Consider the following 19,510-nt stretch of genomic DNA (forward strand, 5'->3'; position numbering starts at 1 on the left):
ATATATATATATATATATATATATATATATATATATATATATATATATATAACATAATAAAGATATAAAATAAAATAAAATAAAAAAATGAAAACAGAACAAAATTACTTTTTACTTTTTACAAAATTTACTAAAACTAAAAATTATATGAAAACTGAGAATATAAAATAAAATCTATTTCAAAATTCTACTCAAAAACAAAAATCAATAACAATTAATAAATACTAAAAAACAATATATATCAAAATAAAATAAAAAAACTAAATGAAATAAAAACAAAAATGAAAACACAGAACAAAATTACTAAAACTAAAATTAAAATGAAAACTGAGGATATGAAAATAAAATCTGTTTCAAAATATTACTCAAAAAATCAATAACGCTAAAATAACTATGATATACTATGATATACTATTATAACACTGAAACCCAAACAACATATCAACTCATAATCCATGAATCTGCTTCTTACATAAACTGATCATGAAACACACAAAAATCTAAATAGCATAGCCATAGATCATGAATCTGCTTCTTACATAAACCCATCACGAAACACAGTCACACATGCGCGCGTTGATCAGACATGTTGCTGCGCTGAGTGAGTGAGTGTGTGTTCTTTGAGAGGAGTTCCCGGGTGGATCTGAGCCACAGTCAGGCAGCGTAATCCAGTGAGACACGCGCTGACGTCAGCCCATGTCACAATCACCTCAAACTCACAGCTCAGCGCTCAAGCACGCCTGTGACGTCCTGTACTGGACCGGCCCGCTTTGGGCGTCTCAGAGTTTACAGTAAAACAAGGTCTAGGACTCCCTGAAGACATGCTTCCTAGTTAAATAAGGGAAGGTAAACGAATGGAATTTGAAACAGTTTTGAACATTGTTTTGATAATCAATTTGAACACTATTTTAGATGTGCCTTTATTTTTGTTTCTGTTTTAAAAATTAAAAAATTCAGTCAAATTAATTAAAATGTGCTCAACTGCTTTTAAATGTTTACAGTTGTTGTAATATATATTTTTTGTGATATTGCAGATGTGACTTTATTTGTGTTTCTGTTTAAAAAATTTAAAAATTTAAAAATTTAAAAATTTAAAAATTTAAAAATTTAAAAATTTAAAAATTTAAAAATTTAAAAATTTAAAAATTTTAAAATTCAGTCAAATTAATTAAAATGTGCTCAACTGCTTTTAAATGTTTACAGTTGTTGTTATATATATTTTTTGTAATAATACAGTTGAAGTCAAAAGTTTTCATACACCTTGCAGAATCTATAAAATGTTAAATGTTTAAAAAAAATTAGAGTAAATGTTCTGTTTTAAAAATTTAAAAATGTAAAAATTCATTAAAATGTGCTCAACTGGTTTTTATATCTTACTTTTTATATTAAACATTGTATTTCAGATAATGGCAATACATGTCAGTAAAACAAGGTCTAGGACTCCCTGAAGACATGCTGCAGTCATTGGGACCTTCCTAGTTAAATAAGGGAAGGTAAACGAATGGAAATTGAAACATTTTTTAACATTGTTTTGATCATCATTTTGAACACTATTTTAGATGTGCCTTTATTTTTGTTTCTGTTTTAAAAATTTAAAAATTCAGTCAAATTAATTAAAATGTGCTCAACTGCTTTTAAATGTTTACAGTTGTTGTAATATATATATTTTGTGATATTGCAGATGTGACTTTATTTGTGTTTCTGTTTAAAAAATGTAAAAATGTAAAAATGTAAAAAAAATTTTAATTTTAAAATTTTAAAATTCAGTCAAATTAATTAAAATGTGCTCAACTGCTTTTAAATGTTTACAGTTGTTGTTATATTTTTTGTGATATTGCAGATGTGACTTTATTTGTGTTTCTGTTTAAAAAATGTAAAAATGTAAAAATGTAAAAATGTAAAATTTTTAAAATTTTAAAATTTTAAAATTCAGTCAAATTAATTAAAATGTGCTCAACTGCTTTTAAATGTTTACAGTTGTTGTAATATATATTTTTTGTGCTATTGCAGATGTGACTTTATTTGTGTTTCTGTTTAAAAAATGTAAAAATGTAAAAATGTAAAATTTTTAAAATTTTAAAATTTTAAAATTTTAAAATTTTAAAATTTTAAAATTCAGTCAAATTAATTAAAATGTGCTCAACTGCTTTTAAATGTTTACAGTTGTTGTAATATATATTTTTTGTGCTATTGCAGATGTGACTTTATTTGTGTTTCTGTTTAAAAAATGTAAAAATGTAAAAATGTAAAAATGTAAAAATTTAAAAATTTAAAAATTTAAAAATTTAAAAATTTAAAAATTTAAAAATTTAAAAATTCAGTCAAATTAATTAAAATGTGCTCAACTGCTTTTAAATGTTTACAGTTGTTGTTATATATATTTTTTTGTAATGTACAGTTGAAGTCAAAAGTTTTCATACACTTGCAGAATCTATAAAATGTTAAATGTAAAAAAAAATGTAATAGTAAATGTTCTGTTTTAAAAAAAATTGCAGAGTCTACAAAATGTGATTAAAAACATAAAAAGTAATAGTAAATGTATAGTAAATGTAATATTAAAATTGATTTAGGGGCAAAATTATATTTTTTATACTGAGTCTGAAATAAATAAATAAATAAATAAATAACTGCTATTATAGTAAAAAAAAAAAAAAAAAAAAAAAAAAAAAACAACTTGTTTTATATCTTGCTTTTTATATTAAACATTGTATTTCAGATAATGGCAATACATGTCAGTAAAACAAGGTCTAGGACTCCTTGAAGACATGCTGCGGTCATTGGGACCTTCCTGGTCAAACGAAGGCAATTTAAAACGTTTTTGAACATTGTTTTGATTGTTTTGATCCTCACTTTGAACACTAATTTAATGTGAAAATGCAAAAATTCTGTCAAATTAATTAAAATGTGCTCAACTGGTTTTAAATGTTTACAGTTGTTGTAACATATATAATACAGTTGAAGTCAAAAATTTTAAAACCTCGCAGAATTTACAAAATGTTAATTATTTAAAAAAAATTTAATAGTAAATGTATAGTAAATGTAATCTTAAAAATGTATTTAGGGGCAAAATTATATTTTTTTATATTGAGTCTGAAATAAATAAATAAATAAATAACCGTTATTATAGTAAAAATAATAAAAAATAAAAAAAACTTGTTTTATATCTTACTTTTTATATTAAACATATTGTATTTCAGCAAATGGCAAAGACAATGTCAGTAAAACAAGGAGACATGCTGCTGTCATTGTGACCTTCCTGGTTAAATAAGGGAAGGTAAACGGATGCAATTTAAAACATTTTTGAACATTGTTTAAATCATAATTTTGAACAATATTTTAGATGTGCCTTTATTTGTGTTTCTGTTAAAAATGTAAAAATTAAAAATGTAAAAATGTAAAAATTTTAAATTTTGAAAAATCGGTCAAATTAATTAAAATGTGCTAAACTGGTTTTAAATGTTTGCAGTTGTTTTAATATATATTTTTCATATATTAGTTTTCATATACCTCGCAGAATTTACAAAAAAATATATAGTAAATGTAATATTAAAAATGTATTTAGGGGCAGATTATATATGTTTTATACTGAGTCTGAAATAAATAACTGTATTATAGTAAAAAAATACTAAAATAAAAAAAAACTTTTTTATATCTTACTTTTTATATTAAACATATTTTATTTCAGCTAATGGCAAAGACAATGTTTTTTTTATTTTAGTCGAAGTACTAAAATAACTAAATAAAAATAAAGAAAAACTAATAAATAACAATTAATAAATGCTAAATATATATATATATACACACACACACATATATAAATCAAAAATATAACATAATAAAAATATATAAAATCAAATAAAAACAATGAAAACTGAAAAAATTATTAAAGCTAAAAAGAAAACTATTTTCAAACTAATATTTCAAAATAGTACTCAAAACAAAAATCAATAACAATTAATGGTTAACTAAAAAACAATATATACATACAAACATACATATACAAACAAAATGCAATTAAATGAAAAAACCAACTAAACTGTTTTTATGCTTAAACTCTTTTTCATCTTTGACCCATTTAAATTATAAGAATTTTTTTGGTTAATTCATGCATTCATCTGTTTAAATGTATCTGCATTTGCATTTGTATTAAACTTAAAGCTAAAATGAATATTTACACGAAACAAAGCAGAAGCGCTGAAAGCGGTAGATCATAAAAATGGCACATTTATTGCTACAGACGGTCATCATTGAGATACTACAGGATGAGAACAAACAGATGAGGATGAGGATGAAACACAACAACAACAACGTCACATTTACAACAGAAACCCCCAAAAAAAATCAGAAAATGAAACACACACACACACACACACACACACACACACACACACACACACACTTTTAATTTCTCCCTTTCAAAATCACATCTGCATCTCCAAATGATCTTTAAATAGCAAAATAAAATAAAAAGGCATATCTGAATGACTCCAAAAACTCTACAAAGTGGAACAGTCTTGATTCAGACTCTTATTTTGTCAACATTACTGATATAAAAGTGAAAATCTAGTGATTTTTAAAATGCAGGTGATATTTTTGCCTCCCGAATGCACTCGTGTACATGTATTTCATAGCAAAAATGGACTAAAGAAGCTTTATAACAAAAATCCAGGCACTGGAACACGGCGATTGGTCGCTTGAACTCTGATGGTCACGATTTTTCACTTGAATACAAGAATAAAAAGGCCACAGTTCATAAACGCTCACTATTCCGACTACAAACATGTTGCACAAAGAAACGCAGCAAAGGCTGAAACCTGTTGGACTTATTTGTGTGATCTGGAGATGTTTCATTCCTCCTGTCAGTTGACAGATCTGGGGTTGTGCTTGAACACGATCGCTATTATAAAGCTGGGATTATATTTGTCATCATGCTTTGACTTTTTATTTCTCAGCTAAACCTATGATTTGAAAGTTAAGTGTCAAAAATGAAAGACTAGATTGCATATTTAAGTTTGTGTTTAGTATCAGACTTGCTTTTAGACAATATCTCTTAATTCAGGTGAAGTAAGTTCAATTGCATTTTAACCACCCTGCAAAAATAATTTTTTTGACTTTAAAGGAAAAGAAGATTATCAGTGTTTTACAAGAAAATATTATTAAAAATTTTCAACCTTAAAAGTTTCTGAAATTCACTTCTTTTTTCCAAGTGAAAATTGTTTTTTTTTTTTTCAGTGCAGATTTGTGCAAATTTAAAATTTGCTTTTTAAATAAATGCAACATGATAATGACAGTTTTTACCATATTTTTGCCATTGGTTGAGTCTTTATGATGTTTGGCATTAAACACTTCACCAACACTTCAGCATCAAGTCCAGATGCCACCAAAAAAAAAAAAAAAAATCTGTATGCATAAAATAAGACAAAAAAAAAGTTTATATTATCTTAAAACAAATCTTAATGTCTTAAGCAATTTGTCTCTCAAACAAATACATGGTTATATGCACCATAAAGACATAAATAATGACCTCCATTTTATGTCATTATTGTTATGCTTGGCATTAGACATTTCACTTTCAAAAATATTTTATTCAAAGGTAATTGCTGTTTATTTGCTTCTCAAATAAATGCATGGTTTTAAAGGTAACGTGCATCATAAAGACACAAATAATGACTGTTTTCAAACAAGTTTCCAGGTTTTTTTCAGTATTATTATTGTGCATTTTGGCATTAAATATTTCACTTTCAAAAATTTGCAAGGGTGTTGTTAAAATGATTTACATTTTAATTTAGTCTGGTTTTAAATTTCATGTTTTATGCAATGTTACTTGCTGTTTACTATTATTTGTGATATTTATTAGCCATTTTTGATGAAAAATTGTCTCAAAGATTTTTTTAGTATGCATGAATTAAGATTTTCAAATATATTACAGTTAAACAAGTCTTAATATCTCATGCAATTTGCTTCTCGAATAGTGCTGTTAAAATTGTTTATAAGTTAGTTTGGTTTTGAATTTCATGCTTTATTCAAAGTTAATTGCTGTTTATTTGTAATTATTTATTAAATTTACTAGTCATTTCTGAGTAAAATTGCTTCAAAGGGAAATTTTTTAGTGTAGACATCAAACAAACAACAATACAAATTTCAATATGCATAAATTAAATTAAGAACAATTTCAAATATATTATCGTAAAACAAGTCTTATTTTTTATGCAATTTGCATCTCAAACAAAAGTATGGTTTTGAAGGTGAAGTGCATCATAATGACACAAATAATGAATTTTCAAACTAGTTTCCACTATTTTACATTATCATTGTTGTTTGGCATTAGATATTTCACCTTCAAAAATGTGCAATAGTGCTGTTAAAATTGGTTATATTTTAGTTTAAACTGGTTTTAAATTTCATGTTTCATTCAAAGTTAATTGCTGTTTATTTGTAATTATTTATTATTTATTTATTAATTTACTAGTAATTTCTGAGTAAAAATCATTTCAAAGAACTTTTTTTAGTGTAGATAAAAAAAACATTACCATAGTAAAGTTGTTTATAATTTTTAGAATTTAGTTTAGTTTAAAATTTCACCTTTAATTCTGTGTTACTTGCCATTTATTTGTAATTATTTGTGAAATTTAAATGGTCTCAACAGTTGTCTAAAAAACCCCAAAACATCAGTGTGCATAGAATAAAAAACAAACACATTGAAACAATTTCATGTTTTGTTGTCTCAATTTCTTATGCAATTTGCTTCTCAAACACATTCCTCATAAAGACACAAATAATGACTGTTTTCAAACGAGTTTCCACCATTTTATGTTCTGTTTGGCTTTAGACATTTCACCTTCAAAAATGTGCAAATTGCAATAGAGTTGTTAAAATGGTTTATATTTTAGTTTAGATTGGTTTTAAAAGTCACGTTTTATTAAATGTTACTTGTATTTGTGCATTTACTAGCAATTTCTTAGTATGTTTTCTTTTAATATCTCATGCAAATTGCTTCTCAAATAAATGCATCATTTTAAAGGTGAAGTGCATCATAAAGACACAAAAAATGACTGTTTTCAAACAAGTTTCCACCATTTTATGTAATTATTGTTATATTTGGCATTAGACATTTTACTTTCATTTCCCTTATATACAATGGCTTATATTCTAGCTTAGTCTGATTTATTCAGATTCTGAGTAAATTTCATGTTTATTACAATGTTACTAATTATTTGTGAAATTTACTTGTGATTTTAGAGTAAAAATAGTTAAAGTATTTTAAGTTAACCAAACATTTCTTTTTCATTATGCATAAATGAAGAAAAAATTCAAATACATTATTTTAAAAAGTCTTAATATGTCATGCAGTTTAGTTACTCAAATAAATGCATCGCTTTAAAGGTGAAGTGCATCATAAAGACAAAAATAATCACTGTTTTCAAACAGTTTTTTTATGTCATTAAAATGTTGTCATTAGACATTTCACTCTAATTTGAAAAAACTTCAAAAAGTTTAATCTGTAATTATTTATTACTTTTAAATAAACTTAGAGTAAAAATAGTTAAAGTATTTTTTGAGTGCAGATGCAAAAAAAAATATATATATATATATTATCTTAAAACAAGTCGTATGCAATTGGCTTCTCAAAGAAATGCATAATTTTTAAGGTGAAATCATAAAGACACAAATAATGACTGTTTTCTAACAAGTTTCCACCATTTTATGTCATTATTGTTATGTTTGGCATTAGACGTTTCACTCTCAAAAATTTGTGTTGTTAAATTTGTTTGGTCTGTTTATTACAATGTTACTAAACTAATTATTTGTGAAATTTACTAGTGATTTTAGAGTTAAAATAATATTTTTTGAGTGCAGATGCCACAAAAATATAAATATTATCTTAAAGCAAGTCTTAATATCTCATGCAATTTGTTTCACCAATAAATGCATAATTTTAAAGGTGAAGTGCATCATAAAGACATAAATAATGACTGTTTTCAAACAAGTTTCCACCATTTTTTGTCATCATTGTTCACTTTTAAAGATGTTTTTACCTGAAAACATGACAGAAATGCTGATTGCATTTACTGAAACTCTTAATTGTTGGTTTGCGTGTTAAATTTGCAGTGAAATCAGCACTCGATCCACTTTACTGAGGTTAAAAAACGTCATCCGGCAGTGGATATAGAGGATGTTTTGAGCTTCTAGATGGTCTCTCTTTATTGAAATCACACTCAAGTGACAAAGACAACGCATCCGTGGGACAAACGCGCTGAGAAAGCAGCAAAGACGTTGCTGTTTGCGTCAAATAATCTTTATCTCACAATCCTCCACGTGAGGAGCACTTAAATAAACAGAGATGACACTGCCCAGGTTTGCTTTCTGAGGATGGAAAAGATCGCTTACAGTTCAGTTCTGCATTGGACTAAAAATAAAAAATCAGTTCATAAAAGCAAGAACAAGTATGTACATTATGAACAACCAAGAGGAAAACATCATCTTTTCCACTGCAATCATAGTAATTCAATTGGCTACAACAACATGATGTGGCACAAGGAGAGAATTAGTCAAACATCGTTTAGCACTGGCAAAATACAACTTCAGATGTTCAAAATTTACTGAAGGACAAGAACACTAGCATGTCTGAAGCAATGCAAAAGTACAGATGCACCACACTTTTCAATACTAGGCTTTTGCTGGAGTGTTTTGAACCTGCAAATCAAGGAGGAAAACCCATGGCATTGTTGCGATTCTGCATCTAAAAAAGCATTTTTAGGCCTTAATTTAATGTTGTATCAAATTTGGAGTTTTAACATAAGCATATAAACAGAATGTGATGCATATCTATCAGTCATGCTGTACTTTAACACTTAAATGAAACATACTTTGCAAAAAAATCATTGCACTGTTTATCATTACCAAATTTGCATTTATTTGATTTGATATAAGTAATCATATGTTCAAAATGCATTTATTTATATTGATTAAAATCAGCATAAATCTGTTCATTGCAAAAACAATTATTATTATTTTTTTTTATTTTTGTTTAGTTGTGGAAAAGTAAGATTATATAGAAGCTTATTTTAGGGATAAAAATTTTTAAAAGGTAATTGTGACTTTTTTCTTGCAATTCTGAGATGAAATGTTGCGATTTTTTATTTCATTGTGGGGAAAAAAGTCAGAATTTACTGAATTGCAAGAAAAGTCAGAATTGTGAGATATAAATGTAGAATTGTGGGGAAAAAAGTTCAAATTGTGAGATTTAAATGAAGAATTTCAAGAAAAAAAAGTCTAAATGATGACATACAAATGCAGAATTATGAAATAAGGTCCAAATTATGAAACATAAATGCAGAATTTCAAGAAAAAATATCCAAATTATGAGATATAAATGCAGAATTATGAAAAAAAAGGTCAGAATTGTGAGATATAGATGCAGAATCGTGGGGAAAAAGTCTAAATTGTGAGATTTAAATGCAGAATTTCAAGGAAAAAAGTCCAAATTATGAGATATAAACGCAGAATTATGAAAAAGGTCCAAATTGTGAGATTTAAAGGCAGATTATCAAGAAAAAAAGTTCAGAATATGACACATAAACACAGAATTATGAGGAAAAATTGTCAGAATTGCAAGATTTAAATGCAGAATTATAATTAAAAAAAGTCAGAATTGCAAAATATAAATACAGGATTGTGGGAAAAAAGTTCAAATTGTGAGATTTAAATGCAGAATTACGAGGAAAAAAAGTCCAAATCATGAGAAATAAACAGAATTATGGAGACAAAAGTCCAAATTGCAAGATATAAACGCAGAATTGTGCGAAAAAAGTCCAAATTGCGAGATATAAATGCAAATTTGTAAGGAAAAAAGTCAAAATTGCTAGATTTAAATGTAGAATTACAAGAAAAAAGTCAAAATTGTGAGATATAAACACAGAATTACAAAAAAAGTGAGATTTAAATGCAGAATTGTGAGTAAAAAGTCAGAAGTGCATGTTTAAATCTTGCATTTCTGACTTTTTCTCCCAATTCTGTGGAGAAAAAAAAGTGAGAATTGAGAGATATAATCAGAATTGTGAAAAAAGGCATAATTGTGAGTTTATATTTAATAATTTCCTTCTGAGAATTGTGAGATTATTACCTTTATGTTTTATTACTTTGTGGTGGAAGTGGGTTTCCATAAGATTCGATTAGTTAAAATCCATGAGACTGAAACAAACTGAGTTTATTGATTGCAAATATACTGTATAAACCATTTTGTTTGGTTTCACGAATGCATGACAAAAACGCATCACATCATGTTTATTGATCTGTCCAAATCTGATACGCAACTCGTATTAAATCCAGGCCTAAACGGTGAGCAGGAGGGCATCCGAGTCGTCCCTTCGATTCTTTCAGCGATGTCTCTTTACAAAAGTGAGAATGCAAATTAAGGTCTGATTGTTGACACACATAGTTAACCCTCAGCGGGCCACGTGATCGACGGCAGCTCGTCTATTTACACAAAAAATACTCAATTAAAAAAATGACAATGTAATGATGAAAGAGGATGAGAGAGAGCTAATCGTACAGCTTCGATTCCCCGACCCCAAACCGTTATAGAAAAGAAAAAATGTTCCCGCAAATATAAACATACTTTTTTTTTTGTTCTTTTTGTTCTCACGACATTTTTCAATGTGACACGTTTTCAACACACAATGAAGTATTTTTTTTGGAAAAAACAAAAAGAAGAACTGATACAACGCATTTCTAAAACACAAAATAACAACAGCCTACATGTAAAAATATAACTTTTACATACACAATTTCAAAATAATGGTACGTTTGCATTTGTCGCATACAATTTACAAATGTCCGTGTTGGCGTGTGTTTCCCTTCGCCGTCCGGCCGAGTTCGGCGAGAACGTCGTCCGTCGTTCGCCGTCAGCGGTGACGTTATGAAAAACAGAGTCACGTCTCTCGTATCGGACGGCGTTCGGCACGTCTCCGCGCTTTACAGAATGAGAAAATCGCTCCTCGTCGACTCCTTTATATACTGTATATATTTCTACATTTATATATATCGATTTTCTAATAGATTTGTGTCCACTTTCAGTGCCTCCCGTACATTTTTTATCTTTTTTTTGACAGAGAAACCAGTACAGACGAAGAATAGAGAGATTAAAAAAAGAGGAAAAAGCCATTTTACACGTACAACCACACATTTGTACTACGGCGGCTCAACAACAAGCCTGTATTCGTCAAAGCGGATATCTATAATACAATGCTCAAGAACGACGGTGACGAGTGGGCGGGGCCACGCTGGGTTGTGGGCGGGGCCACGCTTGACTGTGGGCGGGACACACCTTCTAATTACATATAGCCTTACAGTACATTAAATACAGTTTATCCAAAAAATACTTCTTTTTTTTACCTTTTTACTTTTTTTTTAAACTCCAGGTTGTTAAAAACCTGACTGCATAGACCTAATGACTAACGCTTCCTACGCTTTTGCATCCTAGATAATGTTCTCCTCCAGTTGTGTGATGATATGAGCTCTAAAAGGCACGTTTTGGTTGAAGTTTCGACATGTTAAAATTGCATCTTCGGGGTCCGGGAGGGCTTCGGGAGAGAGAGACAAACCAAGAAACGGAGAGAAATGAGCTTCCGTAGGTGAGATCTGCTGGTTTCAAAAGAACTAAAACAACATTATTGCAACGGTTTGAAGGGCTTTGTTAAATTCGAAATCCCAATCTTGCTTGTTTGATTGACAGCTCCTCTCGTCCCGAGCGACTGGGAATTTCCTAATTCTTTTTTTATTTGTTTTTTCCGTAAGGAGTTCCGTGAGGCACAGCTACAAGAGTTCCACAGTGTGGACAGGATTGCCATTGAAGTCTCCACACCTCCACAACATCATGATATGTTTGAAGAATCGCCCGCCCGTCTTTTTTTGTGTGTGTTTTTGTGTGTAAATACGTCTTCTTTTGCAACAGGGAATGCTCGGAGGAAGATATGCACAACGAATCCCACGCGGCTCCCTAATTTACAGGAGGAATCCTCGCAGACGCCGTCGGGAACGGGAACACGCAGGAGTCGGTCGGTCGGATGGAAGTTCGTTCGTTCGATTGATTGTTTGACTGACGTTCGGGGCAGAGATGACGTTGTCAAAGGAAGTGATCGCTCATCATTTTGATGAATTCTGGCAGCTTCGACCTGAAAGACGGACAGACGGTACATTAGTACTGCAAAAACAGCACAAAAGCACTTACAAATATGTATTTTGTAAGTAAAAGGAAATTATGTTGGGGGTCTTTATTATTATGCCATTTAAGAACTTTGATTTTTTTATTAATTAAAAAAATTCTCATTACTGTTATTCAAAATATGCAAATAAATAAAAAAGTTATGAAAATTATTATACTATATTATTTTAGTTTTTTTAATAATAATAATAACAATTCTTATAGTTTTTATAATGCAAATTATGTAAATAAAGATACTATTATTAATAAAATAATACTATTACTGTAATATAGTAATCAAATTATACTGTATAGGCAATATAATTCATAGAAATGTTTGTTATAATAATGTATATTATATGTAATATTTTTGGTTCTTTAAAATTGTTGCTATTATAATGAAAAATATGTAAATAAAAAATCATAATAAAAATACTATCATTAAAGTAATGCAGTAATGCAAATTATAATGTATTCATATATATTGTCTTATTAACGTAATGGAATAATGAAAATTATGTGGAAATAATATAAATAATATAATATAATATTTTTTTGTTTATGCAATATTTAGATTATTTATTTTAATAATTCTCATTACGGTAATACAAAATAAATACTTTGCTTAAAGTAAATTGAGATTATTTTTTAGAAGGTATTCATTATTTTGTCATTTAAGCAATTTTTTCCACTTAGATTTTTAAATTTAATTTAATAATTTGCATTACTGTAATGCTAAATATGTAAATAAAAAATATACAAGTACTGTCATTAATAAATGCAGTAATGATAATATATTTTGACATAATTTGTATTATATTTTATTATGTAATATTTTTGGTTCTTTAATAATTATTTTAGTTATTATAATGCAAAATATGTAAATAATAATAATAATATGTAAGTAAAAATAACTGTAATTGTTATTTTAATATTTATAAAAACAATAAAGTAAAAATATACTTTTTGGAAATAATAATTTATATATTATATTATTATATTATATTATATTATATATTTTTGTTTTGTATCATTAATGTAATACAGCAATGAAAATATGTACTATATGAGCAAAATAATTAATATAAATATTTTTGATTAATTTAACAATTCTTGTTATTATAATACAACTAATAAAAATAATTGTAATTATTATAATAATATTTATAAAAACAATAAAGTAAAATTATACTCTGTGGAAATAATAATGTATATATAATATAATATTATATAATAATTATATATTAATTATATTATATATATTTTTGGTTCTTTAATAATTCTTATAGTTATTACAATTTAAAATATGTAAACAAAAACAATAAAAATACTATCATTAATGTAATATAGTAAATTATACTGTATGGGCAAAAATTATTTATATAAATGTTTGATTAATTTAACAATTCTTGTTATTATAATGCAAAAAGTGTTAAAAATAATTGTAATTCTAATGATTATATTCATAGAAACAATAAAGTACTCAATATAATGCAAGAATGAATTTATACTATGTGGAAATAATAATTTATATTATATTATATTATTATATTTGTGGTTCTTTAATAATTATTGCTATTATAATGCAAAATATGTAAATACTACTACTAGTAATAATAAAAACACTATCATATAAAATTCATATACATTTTTGATTTATTTAATAATTTTTGTTATTATAAAGCTAAATATTTCAATAAAAATAATTGTAATTAGATTTATAATATATATTATATTATATTTTTGTTTATGTAATATTTTGATTCTTTATTTTAATAATTGTAATTATGGTAATACAAAATAAATATTTTGCTTAAAGTAAAAATAGAGATTTTTTTTTCTCATTATTGTAATGCAAAATATGTAAATAAAATATAAAAGTACTCTAATTAACGTAATGCAATAATAGAAATTTATTTTATGGACATAATTGATATTATAGTATACAGTATGCAATTTTTTGGTTCTTTAATATAATTAATATAACTATGTAATTAAAACATTTATAAAAACAATAAAATACTCTAATTAAAGTAAAACTATGCGAAAATAATTTATGTATTATATTTACATTATATTATAGCAATTATTAATAAATGTAATATTTAGATTCTTTATTTTAATAATAATTTAATTCATTTCGGTAGTACAAAATATGTAAATAAATAAAAATACATACTCTTATGTATTAACATACTCTCAATAATGAATGAAAACTATACCTCATTGAAATAATCATTTATATTAGATTATATTAGATTATGTAATATTTTATGCAATTTATTTAATCCTTTAATTGAACTGAACAATTCGTTTTATTGTAATGCAAAGTGTGTAAACAAATAATCGAAAAAGATTACTCTCATTAACATAATGCAGTAATGAAAATTACACTACAGGAACATACTAATTGATATATTATGTAATAGTGTTGTTTATTTTATGATAACTGTTGTGTAAATATTGTTTTTGTATTATTTGTTGATCCTTTGTCTAAAAACTATTTTAAAATGAGCATAAATTAAGTGCAATAGTGCCTTTTTAATGCAATAATGGCTAAAAATGTGTTTTTATTCCTTGCATACGAAATCTAACTTCTTTTTTCCTGACTGAAAATATAAAATATCATGTCTTTAATAAGGTACTGATTTTATAAAGCAGATCTTGCCTCTAAAACAATGATCTGTTTTTTCTTGTGGAGAACGTAAATTAAACTGTAATTTAAGGCGCAGATGAATAAACTGGGTTTAATTCACACCTTCAATTGTACCTTAATCATAACTTGTAAAATCATTAAGTGCACATTACAGTCATTTACACAGATAACATGAACCTTTGGAACTGCATGTCTCTGTTCACACCCACAATGCAATGTGAACATTGTACTTTTCATGCTTTTACGGGATTTAATTTGGCTTTTAGCTCAAGCAAACACTGAGAAAATAAACCAGGCAACATGAAGACTAAAACAAAACATGACAAGCATCACAAAACAGCACTTCTGCATGAAATTAATTTCATTTATAATATTTATAAAAATACTTAAAAAAACAGTACTTTTTAAAATGATAATAACAATAATATAAAATTACATTGTATAAAATAAAAAGTGATAAATCTAACCTATTCTAATCTAATCTAATAAATAGTTACATTAATAAACCCAGAAATAAATAATAATACTACAAATAATAATACTACAATTATTAAATATAGTATTAAATATAAAATGTGAATATTACATTATTAATATAAATGTAATATAAATATTATAATTGCATATAATATAATATAAAATATATTTATAATATTACTTAAAAATAATACATTTTCAAAATTAACAATAATATAATAATTAACATTTTATTGTATAAAATACAAAATTATGGTAAATATAATCTGTAACAGCTACATTAATAAACACAGAAATCATTATTAATATTATTAACAGTAATAATAAAATTATTAAATACAGCATTAATATAAATTGCAAATATTGAGTTATTAATATAAATGAAACATAATTGTGTTATACTATTAATTGCATATAACATAATATAAAATATATTTATAATATTACTTAAATATAATACATTTTCAAAATGAATAATATAATATTATATTATATAAACATTATACTGTTAAAATACAAATTTTGGTAAATCTAATCTGTAACAGCTACATTAATAAACCCAGAAATTATTACTATTATTACCATTAATAATAATAATACAATTATTAAACATAGTATTAATGATAAAATGCAAATCCTAGCGTTATTAATACTTATATCATCTGAAATATTATGAAATAAATTTATAATAATTATTAATTGTATGTAATATAATATAAAATATAATATATAAAAAAAGAAAAAATTTAAATGAATAATAACGTACTACTAATAATAATAATCTAAAATTATATTGTATAAAATACAAAATTATGGTAAATTTGTACCTGTAACAGTTACATTAATAAACCCAGAAATAATTATTATTAATATTATTAATAAAATAAATAAGTATAGTAAATATATAAAATGTTCTAGAGTTATTAATACTTACATCACCTGAAATATTATAAAATAATTTGTAATAATTATTAATTGTATCTAATATAATAATATTATTAAAAATTTTAATTAATAATAACATAATAATAATAATATTAATACTAATCTAAAATTATATTGTATAAAATACAAAATTGTGGTAAATCTAGTCTGTAACACCTACATTAATAAACCCAGAAATTATTATTATTATTATTATAATTATAAATTATTTATGTTATATTATAATTATTTAATTATATTATATATAATTAATAATTATTATAAAATAAATGTGTAATAATTATTAATAATATAAAATATTATATAAAATATAATATTTATAATATTATTGAAAAAGAAAACAATTTAAATGGATATTAACATAATAATAATAGTATACAATTATGTTGTACACAATACGGTAAATCTAATCTGTGACAACTACATTAATAAACCCAGAAATTATTATTATTATAATTATTAATAAAATTAATAAGTATAGTAAAAAATAAAAATGAAAATCTATGGTTATTAAATATCATAAAATAAACGAATAAAATAAATATAACATTATTTAAAAAGAACACAAACAGTGAGAAATGAAATCAGACAACATGAAGACTAAAACAAATCATGGCAATCATCACAAAACAGCACTTCTGAATGAAATGGTCAGTGATTTTGTGTACATGCAGCTTTGAATGTGTACAAATATCTTCGTTTAGCTTTATAAATTGATGCTATAGTAAATTTGCAATATATAACACACACTTTGAAATCAGAATCTCTATGTACACAAATTATAACCCACACTTACGGCCAATCTGTTGTTAAAATGCGCCCATTTTGAGATTTTTCAGATGATTAGGTTTGTTTTTGTTGCCACCCATTGAACACTAGTCATGGTTTAATGAAGTCAGTTACGTGGCATGTGACCAATGGTTAGAAATCCAAACGTTCTGCATCACTTTGCCTGGTAATTCTGTCTCTAGTGCCAGGATGAGTGAGTAAGCGAGTGATTGCAGGTTTGATTGATTGATTGATTGATTGATTGGTTCAGGACGTGTACAACAGCAGATCAGTGTAGAGGGAAATATTCTGACCATTTACGGGGGTGTGGCTCTTTACATTTGTCCCATAGGATTGGACGTCTCGCCCATGCTGTGGTGACCGCCGGCCAATGACAGAGGAGGACCGTCCGACGACCCCTTCTCCTCTTCCCGTCTCTTCAGACACGCTGCCTTTGGATTGAGATTGCGCTCTGGAACATGAGCGAACACAAACACAAACACACGCTTAGAGAATAATCCTGGAGAAATGCTCCAAAACTCTCTGGTCCAGCTCATACAATGCCATCCAGAGGGACAAAAGTGTCACTACAGCAAGATTTTGAAATATATACGGGACTTATTAATATTTATAATATTATTTAAAAAAATATAAATTTTTAAAATTAATAATTACATATAATAATAATATAAAATTATATTGTTAATTAAAAAAAAAAACAATATACCCAGATAATTTTTATTATTATTATTATTATTATTATTATTATTAATAACAGAATTATTAAATATATATTTAAATATAAAATGAAAATATAGTGTTAATAATACTAATATCATCTAAAATTATTACAAAAAATATATTATTTAATTTTATGATATATTTATTTATTTTAATATAATTATTTGTATATAAAATAAAAAATTAAAATAATAGTATAAAATGATACTGTTTATACAATGATGAAATTGTATATTAAATATAAAATTATTAAAGTTTATATGTACATTTATATTAAAATATTATTATTATTAATACAATTATTAAATATAGCATTAAAATATTAAATGCAAATCTAAAGTTGTTAATACTAATATCATCTAAAATATTATAAAATATTATGTAATTATTAATATAATATAAATAAAAAAATATATATATATTAACAATATACTAATAATATATACTATACTGTATAAAATATCAAAATGTGGTAAATCTAATCTGTAACCGTTACATTACTAAATCCAGAAAATATTATTATTACAAATATTGTATTAATTATATAATACAAATCTTGAGTTACCAATATAAATATGATATAAATAAAATATAAATGTGTTATAATTATTAATTGTATATAACATAATATAAAATAAAATATAATATTTATAATATTATGTAAAAAGAATGAATATAAATAAAATGAATAATCACATAATAATAATAAATAATAATAAAATGATTAAATATAGTAATAAATAGAATAATTATTATACATTTTTATTGTAAAGTTAATATTAATATTTTGTATCATTATTAATACTTATATCATGTAAAATTTTATAAAATATATTTGTAAGAATTATTTATTGTATATTATATAATTAATATGTATAATAATATTTTAAAAAGAATACTTTTTAAAATTATTACACAATAATAATCTATATATATCCATCTAAAAAATATACCAATATAGAACATCTAATCTGTAACAGCTACATTAATAAACTTGCAGCTAAATTAATAATAATAATAATAAAATAATGATTAAATATAGCATTAAATATAATTTAATCTAGATTTATTAATACTTATATAAATGTGTTATAATTATAAATTTAATATAATAATATAACATAATATAATATATCATAATAAAACAGAATGTGTTATCAATATTTATTAATATAAAAAATAGTAGTAAAATATTATTTATAATTACTAGTTACATCGTAACAACAACAACAATAATCTATTATCTAGAGTTATTAATACTTTTATAATCTAAAAATGTAAAAAATATGTTTTATAATAATAATAATAATAATAATAATACATTAAATATAAAATACAAAATAACAGCTGTTATTAAACACAAAATGTGTTTCCTATATACAGTTATTAATATTAATAATATAATCTAAAAAGTAGTAAAATATTATATATATAATTATTAGTTACATCAAAACAACAACAACAATAATAATATATTATCTAGAGTTAGTAATACTTATATAATCTAAAAAATGTAAAAAAAAAAATAAAAAAATAAAATAAAAAAATAATAATAATAATAATATTAATATATATATATATATATATATATATATATATATATATATATATATATATATATATATATATATATATATAATATATATATATATATATATATATATATATATATATATATATATATATATATATATATATTATATATATATATATATATATAT

At 24.6% G+C, this 19,510-nt stretch overlaps 2 protein-coding genes and 1 long non-coding RNA gene across 3 annotated transcripts in view; 1 reads left to right on the forward strand and 2 right to left on the reverse strand.

Annotated features, from left to right (window-relative positions):
• LOC141292115 (transcription factor 4-like) overlaps window positions 1-19,510 on the forward strand; it is a 360,731-nt gene that overhangs the window by 212,711 nt on the left and 128,510 nt on the right. The window lies entirely within an intron of this gene.
• Window positions 1-19,510, reverse strand: part of LOC141292845 (transcription factor 4-like) — a 110,695-nt gene that overhangs the window by 17,881 nt on the left and 73,304 nt on the right. The gene's annotated exons all lie outside the window — the stretch shown is intronic.
• Window positions 10,192-17,516, reverse strand: LOC141292546 (uncharacterized). Its single transcript, XR_012340534.1, has 2 exons — window positions 17,363-17,516; window positions 10,192-12,173 (listed from the first exon to the last, which is right to left on the reverse strand). It is a non-coding gene; the product is annotated as an uncharacterized lncRNA (long non-coding RNA).

This window comes from Garra rufa, chromosome 19 (genome assembly GCF_049309525.1).
Source record: "Garra rufa chromosome 19, GarRuf1.0, whole genome shotgun sequence".
In the NCBI taxonomy this organism is placed as follows: Eukaryota; Metazoa; Chordata; class Actinopteri; order Cypriniformes; family Cyprinidae; genus Garra; species Garra rufa.